Source organism: Rana temporaria, chromosome 12 (genome assembly GCF_905171775.1).
Source record: "Rana temporaria chromosome 12, aRanTem1.1, whole genome shotgun sequence".
NCBI classification, from domain to species: domain Eukaryota; kingdom Metazoa; phylum Chordata; class Amphibia; order Anura; family Ranidae; genus Rana; species Rana temporaria.
The window spans coordinates 74,295,102-74,312,998 of NC_053500.1; the positions used below are offsets into that span (position 1 = coordinate 74,295,102).

Sequence of the window (17,897 nt, forward strand, 5' to 3'; positions counted from 1 at the left end):
AGTTCACCTCTACCTGCAGTATTCGACCCTTATGTGGAACACTATATGGCACTCGTAGTATAGTCATCTATGGCGGTTGTAGAGGAAATTAAAACAGGTTTATTACAAAGAAAGCCTGAAAGTTCACGTGCAAATGAGTCGTTGAAACCTTACCAATATATGTATAGCGATTTAGTGTATCCTTATGATGTCAACTGCAAAGACCAGAGAATAGAAACTGTTTACTGACATTGTAGTGAATTGGAAAGTATTGCATTCTTTTCATAATATTGTAATGAGTCCTATCTTTCTCTAGAGTTTTCCGATTTGTGGTAGGTTTTTTCATGGTTTAAAAGCTAAATAAATGCTATAAACTCGCATAAAAGATATAAAACAGTTGAAAATGTATAACTTTTAAAATGACCTAAAATAAAAAGTACAAAATACAATCAAAGCTTCCCTTCAAATAAAAAATCTTAGGCTAGGCTTATATCCTTTATATCCTTAATTTAGGATAATTAAATCTAAATAGGAAAATTTAATATATTGCAGCATACCAGTCCTTAGATATAGTTGCTGCATTCAATTTTATATTTCAGGCTGAGAACATATTCAGCAAGTGCAGAAAATACATGTTGATCATGGCAGAGATGCAGTGTTATTGTCACTTCCTGTGACCTTAAAGTGATATTAAAGGTTTCGTGTTTCTTTTTAATAACAAATGTCATGTCATACTTACCTGCTCAATGGTTTTGCATAGACCAGCCCCAATCCTCTTCTTCTTGGGTCCCCACTAGCGCTCCAGGCCTGTCCCTCCTGCCTAGTGCCTAGTTGCTTGCTATGGGGGTACCCGAACAGGCTTGCTCCTGAGCCACTGCTCCGTGTTTCTATTTATACATGGAGCGTGGCTCAGCCTCACCCCCACTCTCTCCTCATTGGCTCGCTTACTGTGATTGACAGTAGCAGGAGACAGTGGCTACCACTGCTGTCTCAGCCAGTGGGAAGGGATAGACCCAGGAGAGTCTTTACAACCCTTTAAAAAAAAAATCTTCTGTAATATGCTACCTCACCCCCATGTAATAGAAATAAACAAAGGCAGACATGATTGAAATTCATTCTAGGTGACAACCATGGGTGTCACCATTCAGAGACAGGAAGCCTTTTATGCACAGAATTACTACGTAGAAATAAAGCGAAAAAAGTCTGTAAATTACATGCATCCACCTCATCTAAGGATTGTTAAGCTGCAATATATACAATTTTAGTTTTTTGAGCTTAGGTACTATTTCATTTAATATATATCACTGTACATATTCTGCTACACAGAGAGATTGTGATATTTAACTCCCAGCCAACACACTGCCTTAGGCTGAGCAAAACATACTCCTGGTGATTTTGTTTTGTTTGTATCTTTTCAGGTGTTCTTCAGGCATTTTCCAAGCATTTTTTAAGGGTATTACAGGTGTATTACAGGCATTTTTGCATATGTAGCAAACTTCAGGAGTTTGTTTCCTGGGCTGGGCAAGGGGGCAGAGCAGTTCTATTGGAGGAAAGGCGTACTTCAGGTGTAAACATTTACAAAAGTGCACACATTGCACGTTTACAGGCGTTCTCATTGAAGTCTGTGGGATCAAAAATGCCCGAATACACTGAAGAAAAAACTCACATACTTCTTTTGAGCATAGGGTGACTGAGTGTATACGTGTGAACAGACACAATTAGAATGAATGGGATTCTGCAAAGTTAGGCTTAGGAAAAGAAGCACAAAAGAGCTTAAAGTGTGAATGGGGCCTATTAAATGGTGTAAGAAACTAGGGGTGTTATTTACGAAAGGCAAATCCACTTTGCACTACAAGTGCAAACTACAAGTGCAAAGTGCACTTGAAATTGCACAGAAAGGGCACTTGGAAGTGCAGTCGATGTAGATCCGAGGGGGAAAAACAGTATTTTAGCTTGCACATGATTGGATAATAAAATCAGCATAGCTTCCCCTCATTTCGGATCTACCCCTCAGATTTACAGCGACTGCACTTCCAAGTGCACTTTCAGTGCAATTTCAAGTGCCCTTTGCACCTGTAGTTTGCACTTGTAGTGCAAAGTGGATTTGCCTTTCGTAAATAACCCCCTAAATATTTTACCTTTTATGGGGCTGTGAGTTGCCATCTAGATAAAGGAATGCCCATAGACGTGGTGTATCTGGATTTTGCAAAAGCAATTGTCACAGTTTTCCCTAAACATTTACTGTACAAAATAAGGTGCGATGGCATGGACCATAGGGTGAGTATGTGGATATGTGGATTGAAAATTGCCTACAAGGGGGATTTTAGAGGGTGGGGATAAATGGGGAATACTCAGAATGGTCAGGGGTGGGTAGTGGGGTCCCCGAGGGTTCTGGGCTGGGATCAATCCTATTTAATTTGTTCATAAACGACCTGGAGGATGGGGTAAACAGTTAAATCTCTGTATTTGAGGACGATACCAAGCTAAGCAGGGCAATAACTACTCTGCAGGATGTGGAAACCTTGCAAGAAGATCTGAACAAATTAAAGGAATGGGCATCTACATGGCGAATGAGGTTTAATGTAGAAAAATTTAAAATAATGCATTTGGGTGGCAGAAATATGAATGCAATCTATACACTGGTGGGAGAACCTCTGGGGGAATCTACGATAGAAAATGACCTTGGGGTCCTAGTAGATGATAGGCTCAGCAATGGCATGCAATGCAAAGCTGCTGCTAACAAAGCAAACAGAATATTGGCATGCTTTAAAAAGGGGATTAACTCCAGAAATAAAACAATAATTCTACCGTTCTACAAGACTCTGGTCCGGCCGCACCTAGAGTATCCTGACCAGTTATGGGCACCAGTCCACAGGAAGGATGTACTGGAAATGGAGTGAGTGCAAAGAACGGTCTGCCTTCTGACCTACAGAGGTACTGAGAGGAGGAATTTTAGGAGGCAGAGTCAGTACAGGAATCACTTCTTGCACACAGCTAGGTACCATGGGATATATAGTCCTTAGAAATTGAACGTAAACAGCAGAGCAAGTTGTGGAAAGAGATGGCCAGGAGACAGGCAGAACTGTGAAAGGATTTTTTTTAAAGTAAGCTTATATTGGATTGTCAAAAAAAACTTTTGTTTGCTATTATGACACTGTTAAGCAATGAAAGGGTAGGCTGTGACCATAGATTTCCTTTAATGGTTCATTTTTATTATAAGTTGAAGGTTTGTTTTAAGCATTTACTGAAATATTACCAATTACCATCTTTAACAATAAATGCTTTATGTTAACAGTATTTGTAGACCATAACAGTTTAATGAGGCAGACTGTTCATCTCTGTAAACCCATGATATGGGATATTAATATATCACATACAGTTTTAGGGCAGAAAAAATTATCGTTGGTGAGATGTATATAAAGAATGCAGACGCAAGAATGTGAAAAACATATATGATTGTGAATATTATTGTAAATATAACATAATAGTATATAAATATAAATAATATTATACTTATTAACCCTCCTGGCGGTATTCCCGAGCGTGACTCGGGGTAGCTATGCAGAGCCTGCAGCGCGCACTGGCTTACCTTGTTCCTGGATCCAGCGATGCCACCGCGCTGTGTGAGCGAGCGGGACCTCGCTCGATTCACACAGTGTCCTCCTGTGCTGCCGATCTCCGTTCCATGCGACGTTACGACGCACGGGGGCGGAGATCGGTGCCAAATTCAAAAAGGTAAACAAACACTATACATACAGTATACTGTAATCTTATAGATTACAGTACTGTATGTAAAAAATACACACCCCCCTTGTCCCTAGTGGTCTGCCCAGTGCCCTACATGTTCTTTTATATAATAAAAACGGTTATTTCTCCCTGCAAACTGTATATTGTCCATAGCAACCAAAAGTGTCCCTTTATGTCAAAAATGGTTTTAGATCAGCTAGAAAACAGCGATAATAAATGATAATCACTTGCAGAATTGTGCGATAGCGATTTGTGGGGAAATTCGTCATACAAAAAAAAATAATAATGACAGCGACAATTCTGCAACTGAGCAAATTTCAGTGATTTTGAGTTGATTACATTATTGAATAATTTTTATTAGAATTATATTATTATTTGTTATAATTATTTATAATTATTTATTATATTATCTTTTATAATTTTGTTTTTTAAAAAATGTCATACCCGGAATGCCTATTAGACTCTGGTTTGGTCAGATTTAAGTGAGTTATTCCTAAGAATTACAGGCCTACAGTATAAAACGCTAAATTTCCTTGCAAATAATGGTACCGCTTTCAGCATCTTTTTTCTGAAAGAATAATACCGCCAGGGAGGTTAAAAAATAAGGATAAAGTATTGTATTGTGTGAGCGTGTATGTGTCTATTTTTTTTTTACTTTGCACACATTTATATTATACTTGCTGTATATAATTTTTTTTGTCATATCAAAGCCTTTAGATTGAGAAATGTATAAAAAGGGAACTGAATGATGCCTTTACTTTTGCTCTTGTTTGCATACATACAAAGACCTGGTGTTTTGGTCTTTTGTATCTTGCAGATGTTGATACTTTGGCGTGATACCCCATTTAAATAAATGGCGGATAATTAGAGGTCTGCTAAGCCGACACACTGTTTATTGCATGTCTGTATAACAGGCAGCCAGCAGAGGTGACACTTGTCTTATACCATAAGTAATTCAGCAGCGTTTTCTCTGCACTGTCATCTGAACGTTCCATGATTATGAAGAACGGCCGTTTAATAGAATGTAAAGCTTTTACAGCAGGTAGGAAAAGCATAGGCAGGTGTTGATGTGGACGTGAATACTATAAATGATCTTCTTGCTGGTTTTAAGTAAAATATGTCCATTTTATGTCTATTATATCTATAATTTGTTCTTTTGCAAATATCATTAAATGACAGCAAACCAAATGGTAATAGTCCACTAAAAGAACATAAATTCATTGATGTAAAATCAGATTCTGTACATTTCTTTTGGCGCTGTTAGCAAACAGAAGCAGTGCTCCCTTGAAGGGAAAAGGTAGAAAAATAGTTTTGAGCATAAGGTGTAAGGCTTGTGATTATACATTGTATAATCTGTCAGGTTATTTGCTAAAAGGCAACTCCAGAATAAGCAAGTAGGTAATGACGGTGGTGGGGTACACTTCCATGCTCCCATCCCCATCATCGGTGTCAGTGAAATGAATAGTGCCCCATTATTTATGTCTTTAAGAGGAATAGTGCCTTATTACTGGTATCAGTGGAAGGACTAGTGCCTTATTATTGGTGTCAGTAGAAGGAACAGTGTCCCATCATTTATACATAGTTACATAGTTAGTCAGGTTGAAAAAAGACACAAGTCCATTCAGTTCAACCATAAAAAATATATATATATATATCGTACAATCCCATATGCCCAATTCTATACCCCCAGTTGATCCAGAGGAAGGCAAAAAAAACAGCAGAGCATGATCCAATTTACTACAGCAGGGGAAAAAATACCTTCCTGATCCCCCGAGAGACAATCGGATTTACCCTGGATCAACTTTACCTATAAATGTTAGTACTCAGTTATATTATGTACATTTAACATGTACATTTATGTCTTTAGGAGAAATAGTGCCTTATTACTGATATCAGTGGAAGGACTAGTGCCCCATCATTGGTGTCAGTGGAAGAAATAGTGCCCCATCATTTATGTCTTTAGGAGGAATAGTGCAGTTTGACTGGTATCAGTGGAAGGACTAGTGCCTCATCATTGCTGTCAGAGGAAGGATTAGTGCCTCATTGTTGGTGTCAATGGGAGAAATAGTGTCCCATTGTTGGTGTCAGCGAAATGACTAGTGTCCCATCAGTGGTGTCTGTGGGAGGAGTAGTGCCTCACTGTTTGTGTCAGTGGAAGGAATAGTGCCTCATCGTTGGTGTCAGTACTCAGTAGGAGAAATTATTGCCCCAATGGCCAGATATGGGCAAGCAAAGGGCAGCACACAGTTTGGGGACCACTGCTCCAATATAACATGTAATAGTTAGATATGCTTTTGCCATGCATTCGTCTGTTGCTGTGGGTCTTGAAGGCCTCTGAAAATTAAAGAAATTAATGAAAATGAAAAAAAAAAATGTATGTGTTTCCTGGTGAGAACAATGAAAGATATGGAAAAGAGTAGACACACACACTCTCTCTTTCAGGCTGAACTGGATGGATCGGTGTCTTTATTCAACCATATAAAATATATATGTATATATAGATTTTAAGTTGTAGATTAGAAGATTGTGAGTACAGGGGGCAGTTCAATCACTACACTAGTGACAGGCATATACTGTAGAAAGTCCCTGTGGGGTTGATTTACTAATGGAGTAAATTGTGAATTTGTACTTATTTTACTGAATTAGGTGAAGCAAAGTTAAAATTCACTTTGCAAAGAATACCCATTAATTTAAAAATAAAATAAAAAAAAACATACATGGTTGAATGATTGAAGTCAGCACAATTTCATCTTGTTTCCCTTTCCAAAGTTATATTTTCTATTTTCAAAGAGAATTTTCACTTAGCTTAGTGAGTAAGATAGTGAGTAAGATAACATTTTGCTTACTTCAGTTATTAAATCAGTTGAAGGTGAACATGCTCTACTTTAGTAAATCAGGGTCACTGCATAAGGAACCACTTTGCACCCTTTTACAAGACTATCATTTATGCATTCCCTGTTTTCAATGTACCATTGTCTATCTCTGGACTCATATTTTTTATGTTGTTAGCACTTGGTATTTTTTTGTACGATAGGTTGTGTTTTAGGTTTAGTTGTCCTCTAAACAAAAGCTAAGGGGAATTTAACCATAAGAAAATGATTTTACCCAAATAGTAGTTTAAAGCAAGCAGAGGTTCCTCAGAAGCTCAAGCATTTAGCAAATCACCCTTAAAGGTTTAGCCACAAATTTGTAAAGATTTTTTTATTTCTTTAGAGTTTATTTAGTTACTATAATGGTTTGGTAGTTTTCCGACTAAAGGGAATTTTCTGGGAAGGACTCTGAAGGTGGCAATGGTGGGATTCTTGCAAAGGACTAACTATTCTAACCTTGGTGAAGGGGAAGTTAATAGCAGATAGTAAAAATCTGTATATTGTGTAGAAAATCATAGGTTTCACATTTATTAGTGGAAGGAACTGCACGTTTTACTTTGTCTTCTTGTGATTTTGATATTATAACATTTGGACCTATACACGCAGTCACAATATAGAGCTTGTTTGGCTATAACTATACAAGTCAAGTAAACAGAAGGGTCTTACGATGTGAGCATCTTGAACTAGGTCTGCATTAACCAAAAGGCACAATGAAACCCAGCATCTGAAAGGTTTTATCTACTAAAGTGTGAGTGCCTTGGGTTGCAGATCATATGCTAGTTGATGTATGCCGACCATACATGTATCAGTTTTGGAAGCTTTTTATACATTTTCAATTGAAAAGACATTCTTATGAAATTGTCCACAGAAATTTAGTTTACAATAAGGTTAACAGAAACAGTGTACATATAAGTAAAAGGCTAAGAAATATTTATGTGCCTTATTGTACAGTGTCAAAGCATGCTTTATATTGCTGTATGTGTGTTGTTTCCTTACAGTTTTAATTGTGTAAAGGGTTTGCTTCTCGTTAACTAAAATGAATGTTTTACTATCTATGTATACTTTATATTTGTATCTCAAGAGAAAAATACCTTTATTCAGGGATGGGCCTGGTGTTTTTTATTTGTGGTAATAATACATATAAACCTAGTAACCATGAAATATAAAGTAGCAAAGAAGGGGAGTGAGAAAAGAAGAAATTGGAAAGAGAGGTTGTGTGTGAGGAGGTACAGTAATACTTTACCACAAGACACTGGAGGAAGGACTATCTCATAGTACCTAAGACATAAGTACCTGTCTCCTGAATCCCAAGAACTTTAAGGCAACTAAATGAATAAAATTGCTGTGGAAATGAATAGAAAATGTGTTTCAAATGGCTTTGCAGTAGTTTTTACCGATGTTTCCCACAATTTTGGTTCTTTAGTTGTTTAAAAGTGTTTCTTTTGAAAGTATTGATGGCAAATTTCTATAGCCTGATAAATGTGACCTTTTTATGGTAGAAAATGTCCTCAGTTCTCACACAAATGTTACACATGGGGCTAGCATTGGTCTTGGCAGAGAGTTTCTGATTATTGACATAAATTTAGAGCTCTTGACTCAGAACTCTGGGTTAAAATTATTTTATTTTTTTACCATCTATCCCTCCCACCCCCTCTAACCCATGGTACTTAGCATATTTCCCCATTGCTTTTGACGCAAGATAGACTCACCTAAGGACCTCTTCCAGGTTCCTCACCACCATTGATTTCAGGTGGGGGGACTGCTGACCCAGAGCTACGATGTCCCACTTGACCAGCAGCTACAGTAAGTAAATAATGGCATTTAGATGGGGATTATTGTTTTATTTACAGTGATCATATTGAGTGGCTATCCTGGAGGGTAGAACATGATAATACATTTTTTTTTTTTTTTTGAAAATTCTGTTTATTAAAGGTTTTTGCATATATACAAAAAAACATTCCTTGGCACACCGCCAAGCTTAACTATCGGCCAACATGACCAGGAACACAAAAACTGTGCCATCGCAGATGGCATATTCAATACAAAACATTCCCCAATCCTCCCCCCCACCCCCCCTACTCAATTCCCGTCCCCGCCCAACCTTAAATCAGGACACCTTCAGCATCAATACTCCCCTCTTTGGCATGCCACCAACAGCTTCCCCGAAACACCTGGAACAGGAGCTCTACCCCACTTATATACCTAGTTAATCATACATCAGCCTTCTTTCTCTTTACCCAACCGTGTGATCCGATTCATACCAGGCCCTCCACACCTTTTCAAATTTTCCGACACATCCCCGGGATAGGTACGTTGCCTTATAGTAAGGCATCATAGCGTTCACCAAACCCTTCCAAAAAGCAATCTCAGGGGCCCCTGGATTCTTCCATTTGAGCAAAATGGCCTTCTTTCCATAGAACAACAAGATACTCAATAATGTTCTGTGAGCTCTAGACGGCACCACCTCCTCCACCAATCCCAGTAAACAAACACTAATCTCCTGTGGGACCGGTACCCCCAGCACTTCTGCAATACAGGCCGTGACCCCAGTCCAGAACTGTTGGATCTGGGGGCAGGTCCAGAACACATGTTGCGCGTCAGCAGGGGAAAACGTACACCTCCAGCATTCGGCAGGTACCGATGGATAAATCGATGCCAATCTGGCCGGAGTATAGTATACTCTATGTAAAAATTTAAACTGGATTAGCCTGTCTCTCGCTGCCACTAGATATTTGAATGGACGGTCCCACATTTCATCCCATTCCTCTCCCTGTACACCCGGAACCTCTGCTCCCCATCTCTCTCTGCACTTGAGTAATGCTTTGGGGCTGGCCTTAAAAAGTTATTTGTAGGTTACTGACAAGGTCTTGGGCAGATCCTCCGTCATAAGTAAGTCTTCCAACCTAGAGGGGAAAGATTCAACTTTCTGCGATCCAAACTGAGACTGAAATGCATGTCTCAAGCTTAGATAGCGAAAAAGCTGAGAGTTCGGAAGGTCGTGTTTGGCTTTTAATTGATCAAATGTTAGCAGTTCACCATCCCGAGTAACATCCTTGAGTAGTTTAACCCCCTTAGACGCCCATCCGGGTGCACCATCTAGTTTGTAGAAATGATGGAGTTTAGGGTTCATCCACAACGGTGTTGAGGGGGAAAATACTGTATAACTCGGAGAGGCCAACCTCTCTACCTCCTCCCATGCTTTGATCGTAGCTTTCATTGAATGTATAAGCGGAAGGTCCCTGCCCGTACCTCTATGAATGGCCAATCGCAGGGACTCGTATGATCCGAGATGGGCAGCCTCAAGCACTGTGGCTGAATCCCTCCGCATCTGAGCTCAGCCATCTGTGAACAAACACCAACTGACCAGCCAAGTAGTACTTGCGCCAGTCAGGAAGCGCCAGTCCCCCCTGACCACACGGTTCTTGTAGGACTTTCAACCCCACCCTAGGCATTTTTGGAGCCCAGAGAAACGAGCTTGTGAGACTATCCAGTTTCCGAAAGAAGGACTTCGGTATCCATACCGGAGCGTTCCTCAGAAAGTATAGAATAACCGGGAGAATTTTCATTTTCAAGAGGTTAATTCTGCCAATCAATGATAATGGAAGCTTTTATGATAATACATTTTTGCAGTAAATGAGTATTGGGCAGTTCTGGACTTACGTATTTGTCAGAAGGGTTAATATCTCTGAAAATGTCTTTGGACTACTTTAATATGCTAGAAGTTCCTCTAGTTCAGTCAGTCCTGTCATAGTAAGGCCTCATGTACACTGCTGCTGGTAAACGGACATTTAGGAGCAGTTGGGAGTTTTTTTCAGCTGCCCCTGAACTCTCCTCTATGTTATCTTATCTGTCCATGTACACAGGGTCGTTTACAGTTGTTTCTAGGCAGTTGAGTTTAGAGGCATTTTTTCGAACGCAAAAAAATTCATTTAGAAGCTGAGTTTACAGGCATTTAAAGCGCCAAATGCTTCTAAATGCGGCATTTAAATGGACGTTTTAAACGTGGGTTACTATCTATCAAGTTAAATCGTTCAGGAGAGGTTGTTAAAACGTTCCGTGTACATGAAGCCTAAGAACGGAAAACATGAAGCAACCTTATTCTTCAATTGCAATACAGTACTGCAATACAAAAGCTATAGAGCTTGAAGTTGCTTTTGCATTCCCATTGACTTGTATGGGGAAATAAACAGTTCTGACATGAACAAAAGCTGATGCATGCCCATAAGGTATCCCTACAGATAACAAACAAATAAACTATCTAAGATGACTCTGGCTTGGACTAAGAAATAGAGACCACATTGCAAGTTCTTTGGCATCAGTCATATGATCTGCTTTACTAACCTGCCATCTTGATATGCAAAAAGGTATTGGTCAGATGGAGGAGGAGTTTTAAACCCACATGTACCAAATAGCTCAAACAACCAAATGTGCCTACTGTTTTTTTCCCCAGAATATATACCTTTAATGATATTGTAACGGTGCGACTGTAGTTGACACTTTAATGATTTTCAGTTTCATGAGGCAGTAAAAATGGGTTTCTCACAACCTGTCAATCAGAGCTATAACTGATTTTCAGAAAAGCCTGCTGTATACTGAGGGATTTTGACATATGCCTTGATTATTTTTTGAACCTTTTCACTACTGATGACAGTTAATTTGTCCTTGGCATCATAGAATGTATAAATCGTTCTCATTGCCTTTAAACAGTTAAGGTAGATATTTGCAACCCATAGGCCATATATTCTATAGGAACTATTGACATAGTGTCATTGAATTCTTATGAATATTGATTGGGATACAAAGCACATGTGGCCAATACATGCATTTTAGCATGAGGTGTGATTTGAGGAATAAATCTTTACCTTATTATTACTACTTTCGTGCTCTGATGATTTCCATTATTTTAGCACTTAATAGTAGACCCATCATTTCAGCAGCCTCTCCAGAAGGTTTCCCTTGGTCCTGATCACATTTAGATTGGAGGCAGCATTGTCACAAATGGCCATTTCTCTTTATTAATGGCTTTTCTCTACGCATTGCTAGCTGAAAAAGACTTGAATGGTAATGAGGCGAAACCTAAGCTGCTCTCAGATTATCTAATTGCAAAATATTGATACTCTATATCTGACAACATGCAGGATAACGCAAAAAAAATACCTGTTAAGCTGGGGGGAAATAATGTTTTATTATTAATAGTTTCTTTTTGATTTGTCAATATGCAAGTTAGGATTGTTTTTTATTTGTGACATATTTCATATACTGTGTATGCATTTGGAAAACCTTCACAGCATGTGACCTTATTTATTGACACATGAATTAGTCATAAAGCCTAAACTGTTTGTTTTAAAAAAAAATCAGCACAAGGGACATTATACTGTTCCTTTTGATATACGATGTGTGCCTTGTGCTGTGGGCACCAGGTTGACTTCACTCAGGGGATGGAAGAGAATTATATAGAGGTAAAAAAAACTAGTGGATTTGTGAATTCTATAGAAACCTTAACATGAGTTTACATAAGTTTTATTGTAGCCATAAATATTAGATGAAGTCATACGAAACAGTGATTGGGTAGCTAGCCATAGATGGTTTAATAATTACAATTAGGGCTTTTGGTTTCTAGCAACCCACTGCAAGGATTGTTCAATTTCTACTAGGAAGTGACAGCGAACACTTCTAGTAATTAGAGACAACCATTATTGCACAAGGACAATTCCAACCTGTAGAGGTTGGAGACCAGAGGAAAGTTCCATATGGGCAAAGAATTCTAACACGGACCCCCCAGTGTGCAGGGCCACACCACATTTTTAAGGCCCCACATTCTTTTATGCAGAACTGCTTGGTGATGTAGAAAGCACAAAATAGATGGCAGTATTGGTAAATTTTAGTGTTAGTGGTGTATCATACTGCACATAATTTTGTCAAATTTTAAATGCATAAAAAATAATAGAACCTCAGTGACAGTACCACTTCCATTGGAATTTGTAAAATTTATTTTGTAGGATATTAGTCCTTTAGCCCTCACAATAGTTACCTTTATTGTGTAAGATGACCTTTAATTAGCCATTAGCATGAAATTATTAAAACAGATGAGTAAAGCATTCTTTTGTTGAGGCCTCACATTGTTGCACTATCCTCTAGCAAATGTCACAGCTGATGTGCTATGTCAGTGATCTTTGGATAATCCATTGTGAGTGCACAATGTTAGGCAACCTCTTCCACACCGCCCTATTTCTCTGCTCTCTCAGGCTCTGTCACCTTGTGTTAGAGCTCCCTTGTCGACCCGTCACAGGGCGAAGGAAGTACATGGCTTTGGGCCTTGTTCTTTTTTCCACCCTTTCTGAGCCACGAAAACCCTAGCTTTACTGCCTTACTACTTGTAAGGCTGCCTTTGATTCCAGCCGTTTAGAGGAAATGGCCTTCACAGCTAAATTCTGTTACTTGAGGAATTTCTGAAGTCTGTTAATTTCTTATTGACTCCTTGCTTTGATAACACGCAGCAGTAGGTTATTCCAAATGTCATCTGTAGGCCCCAGGCTGTTAGAGACAAATCTCTCTCGCCATATTGAGGTCAGCTTCCAGTTTAATCAAAGCCTCCGAGCAAAACTGTTACATCCTACCTCATGTCACCTTGTTTGTGGTGAATGCATTGCATTGGAGGAATTTAGCTTATTAGACTAGCTGTATTACATAACTGCATTTATTAACAGGAACTACAAAAAAATTAACAGAGCACAAAAAATATATAATGATTAAAACTCTTAATATTCAAAGCTTGAGGAGATAAATACTAACATTGAATATTAATACTTTTTATTGAAGCATAATACAGAGAGAATACAACAAATGGGAGTTGACAAAGTCTAATAAGAGCAATTTGCTGCACAGTGGAGTCACTGATATAATTGAAATGATCAACATATGGTTTCAATATCAGTTAATCAAGTATAATATATATATATATATATAATATCACCACTGAAGAACTTATTAGAAGGATGTAAAAGAAAAAGGGAGAAAATGAAAGGGAGGTGGGGGAAAAAGGGGAGAAAGGGAAGGACGGGGGGACACCCCACATCTCATGTAAGTTGCCAAGTCAAAAGCCAACATCACAGGTCAACTAGCTCATAGTCTAAAACTGCTGGCATATAATATGTGACTCGGGGGTCCCAAGACCTGGTGGAATTTGGACATTTTGTCCATCATTCTAGCTGTTAGTTATTCATTAATAAAGGTTCTATGGAGCCTACTGTTTACTGCTGTTATGAAGAGGGAGTCATATAGCCAAGTTTGTTTGGTAGCCATCAGGACATGGGTCATTCGTTTGAATTGGCACTTTATTCAAATTTAAGTTGTGTAGGGCTTCAGTGGGCAACAAGTGCCCAGCAGAAGAGCTAAAATATAGAGTCCATAGTTGTTGTACTACTGGACAAATCTACCATATGTGAAGATACAAAGGGTATAAAAAGTCTACACACCCCTGTTAAAATGTCAGGTTTCTGTGATGTAAAAAATGAGACAAAGATAAATAATTTCAGAACTTTTTCCACGTTTAATGTGACCTATAAACTGTACAACTCAATTGAAAAACAAACTGAATTTTTTTAGGGGATGTAAAAATAAAAAAATAAAATAATGTGGTTGCATAAGTGTACACACCCTCTGTAGCTGTGTTCAGAATTAAGCAATCACATTCAAACTCATGTTAAATAGGAGTCAGTACACACCTGCCATCATTTAAAGTGCCTCTGATTAACCCAGAATAAAGTTCAGCTGTTTTAGTAGGTCTTTCCTGTCATTTTTTAGGCACGAGCCATGGTCCGCAGAGAGTTTCCAAAGCATCAGAAGGATCTCATTGTTAAATAGTATCAGTCAAGAGAAGGGTACTAAAGAATTTCCAAGGCATTAGATATACCATGGAATGCAGTGAAGACAGTCATCATCAAGTGGAGAAAATATGGCACAACAGTGACATTAGCAAGAACTGGATGTCCCTCCAAAATTGATGAAAAGTCAAGAAGAAATGTGTTAGGGAGGCTGCCAAGAGGCCTACAGCAACATTAAAGTAGCTGCAAGTACTGGTTGAGTGGTACATGTGACAATAATCTTCCATATTCTTCATATGTCTGGGCTATGGGGTAGAGTGGCAAGACGTAAAGTGAGTAAATAAAGGTTGAACTTTTTGGCCATAATTCCAAAATATATGTTTGGCGCAAAAACAACACTGCACATCACCAAAAGAGAACCATGCCCACAGTGAAGCATGGTGGTGGCAACATCATGCTTTGGGGTCGTTTTTGCTTCAGCTGTAACAGGGTCCTTAGTCAAGGTAGAGGGAATTATGAACAGTTCCAAATACCAATCAATACTGGCACAAAACCTTCAGGCTTCTGCTAGACAGCTGAGCATTAAGAGGAACTTCATCTTTCAGCATGACAATGACCCAAAGCATACATCCAAATCAACAAAGCAATGGCTTCACCAGAAGAAGATTAAAGTTTTGGAATGGCCCAGCCAGAGCCCAGACCTGAATCTGATTGAAAATGTGTGAGGTAATCTGAAGAGGGCTGTGCACAGAAGATGCCATCGGAGTCTGACAGATTTGGAGTGTTTTTGCAAAGAAGAGTGGGCAAATATTGTCAAGATGTGCCATGCTAATAGACTCATACCAAAAACAGACTTCCCTCCACCTAAAAGATTTCAGTTTGTTGTTCGATTGAGTTGTACAGTTTATATGTCACATTAAAGGTAGAAAAAGGTCTGAAATTATTTATCTTTGTCTCATTTTTTTAAATCACAAAAACACTTTCTATATCTGCTGTATGTCATTACCCATTGGTAGTTTAAGCCTTCTGAAACTTCACAGTGTGAAAATGGTAAAATAAATAAATAAAAATAGCTTTATATAGTCCACACACACAGGAACAAAAGGGCAACATGTACTGTAGTTGTCCAGCTGTTGTAAAACTATACTTCACATGATCCTCTAGAGCAGTGGTTCTCAACCTTCTAGTGCCGTGACCCCTTGATAAAATTTCCCAAGTTGTGGGGACCCCTAACAGTAAAATTATTTAGTGTAGGTTGTCGGCACCCAAGGCAAGTCAAGTAATTTGCGCTCCCTCACTCCCTTACACTCATACAGTATTGAACTCCCTTATGGTACATTTTCTTTCCCCTTTATCTCTCTCTATCCTAATTTCTTTTCCCCCCTCATCCCTCTCTCTTGCCGTCTTTCTTGTTCTTTCTCCCCCTTTTTCCTCTCCCTTCCATGTATTCTCTTTTTTTATTCCTTCTCTTACTCCTTGGTGGGGGGGGGGGGGGTGAGTGGCAGTGCTGGCGGGGAGTTGGGATCAGTGGAAATGCTTGGGGGGAGTTCTGATCAGCCAACTTATGTGCTCTTGATCAAGGTCATCTGCTGATCTGAGAACTGTAGCGGGGCCTTTTAATGGCAACTCTAATTACAGGTAGTGTTACTCACTGTGTCTCCAGGTTTACTGTGTCTCCGACTTTATGGTGTCTCGTAGCAGTGACACCTATGTGGAAATCAGGAGATAGGGTCTCCTCCAACCCCTCCCACCTCACATTCCTCACCAGTCAGCTGACCTCTAGTCTCCGCCCACCAACCATGCCATGAACTGAATGGAAGGCTCCGAAGAGGCCGAGTGGGTGGCTGCAGGCTCCAGGGCGGCCACAAAAATGCTGGGAGAGCCAGGAACAGCCCAGGATTTGGTGACCCCTGGCAAATCATCATTTGACCCCCGAGGGGGTCCCGACCCCCAGGTTGAGAACCACTGCTCTAGAGATCTGTACATCCAGATGCCCAAAAAGTTTTTGCACTGTACATGATTTGACTTATTGTGTTCATTAGTTAATATTGGTGTGCTTTCTTTAGGGGTTTGTCTCGAATAAAAAGTAATATTAGTATCTAAGACTTCTGGGGAATATGTAGTAGGTGTGATGTCACCTAACCCCCCCCCCCCCCCTCCCACTCTCAGGGATCTTCATATGATATGTAAATCTCCTGGAACTCTGAGGCAAACCATACATTATATCATTTTCTTGTACGATTTTCCTGTAGATTTACCAAAACCATATAATATGAGGTCACCCCTAAACACTTTCAATTTGTATGCAATCAGGCAGGCCCTTATACTACATAGTTAAAGGTAAATCAAAAAGTGGCGATACATGTTTTATAGGATTGCATCTTTGCCCTGATGGGGAGACAATGGACCCATAGTGAAGTAGTTGAAACGCAAGTGCTGTATTGAAGCAAAAGCCACACGTGCTCCCCTTCCACAGGCTTCTCAAAGAAAAACGACCTACCCCCTGCAGCTCATACACAGTGATGTATGCGGTCCAATGAAAACTCCCACTGCCTAGAAATGACTATAAACGACCCTGTGTACATGATAAGATAACATATTCACATTTTAGACAGTTGTCATCTGATTCGGTGTCCCCATTGAAAGATTTCCACTCACCTCCTGTGTTAGAGACCCAGTGGCAGCTTACCGTGAGCTGGGTTGTGAGAAGACATTGGGCGTTATTTACGAAAGGCAAATCCACTTTGCACTACAAGTTGCACTTGAAATTGCACTGAAAGTGCACTTGGAAGTGCAGTCGCTGTAGATCCGAGGGGGACTTGCAAGGAAGATAAAAAACAGCATTTTAGCTTGCACATGATTGGATGATAAAATCAGCAGAGCTTCCCCTCATTTCAGATCTACTAAGTGCACTTTCAGTGCAATTTCAAGTGCCCTTTGCACTTGTAGTTTGCACTTGTAGTGCAAAGTGGATTTGCCTTTCTTAAATAACCTCCAGTATGTCTGTATTTTTACACAACACACTGCAGCCCATTTCATTACATTTTATCAGCAGGGCAGCGATGTCACTACACTTTTAGTTTATTCATGAATTCCTCTGGCCCATAATAGAAGGTCAGTATCCCCATATGGCTCTGGGGTTTGGGGTGAGCAATGCAAAAACCTGTGCATTACATGTCCTGTGATGCCACTGATCATGGATGCTCTGCATTTTTTATTGCAAACATTTACGATAATACCCATTTTTTTATTGCATAATTGATGCATTTATAAAATTTTCCCAAAAAGTGGACTATGCCTTTAATCTATAACCTGAAAACCAAATGAACTCTTGTATGAATTGTTGTATGCACATCCCCAGACACTAGGTGGCAGCACTGACAATGCAGCAGAGCAGCAGACACGCACACATTTGCACAGGCACATATTATGGCTGCTCCCATGGCTCTGTATTCCTGCGGCTGCTTGCAGACACGCG

General features: G+C 39.5%; 1 protein-coding gene across 2 annotated transcripts in view; it reads left to right on the top strand.

Annotated features, from left to right (window-relative positions):
• ZNF385C (zinc finger protein 385C) overlaps positions 1–17,897 on the top strand; it is a 541,366-nt gene that overhangs the window by 407,851 nt on the left and 115,618 nt on the right. The gene's annotated exons all lie outside the window — the stretch shown is intronic.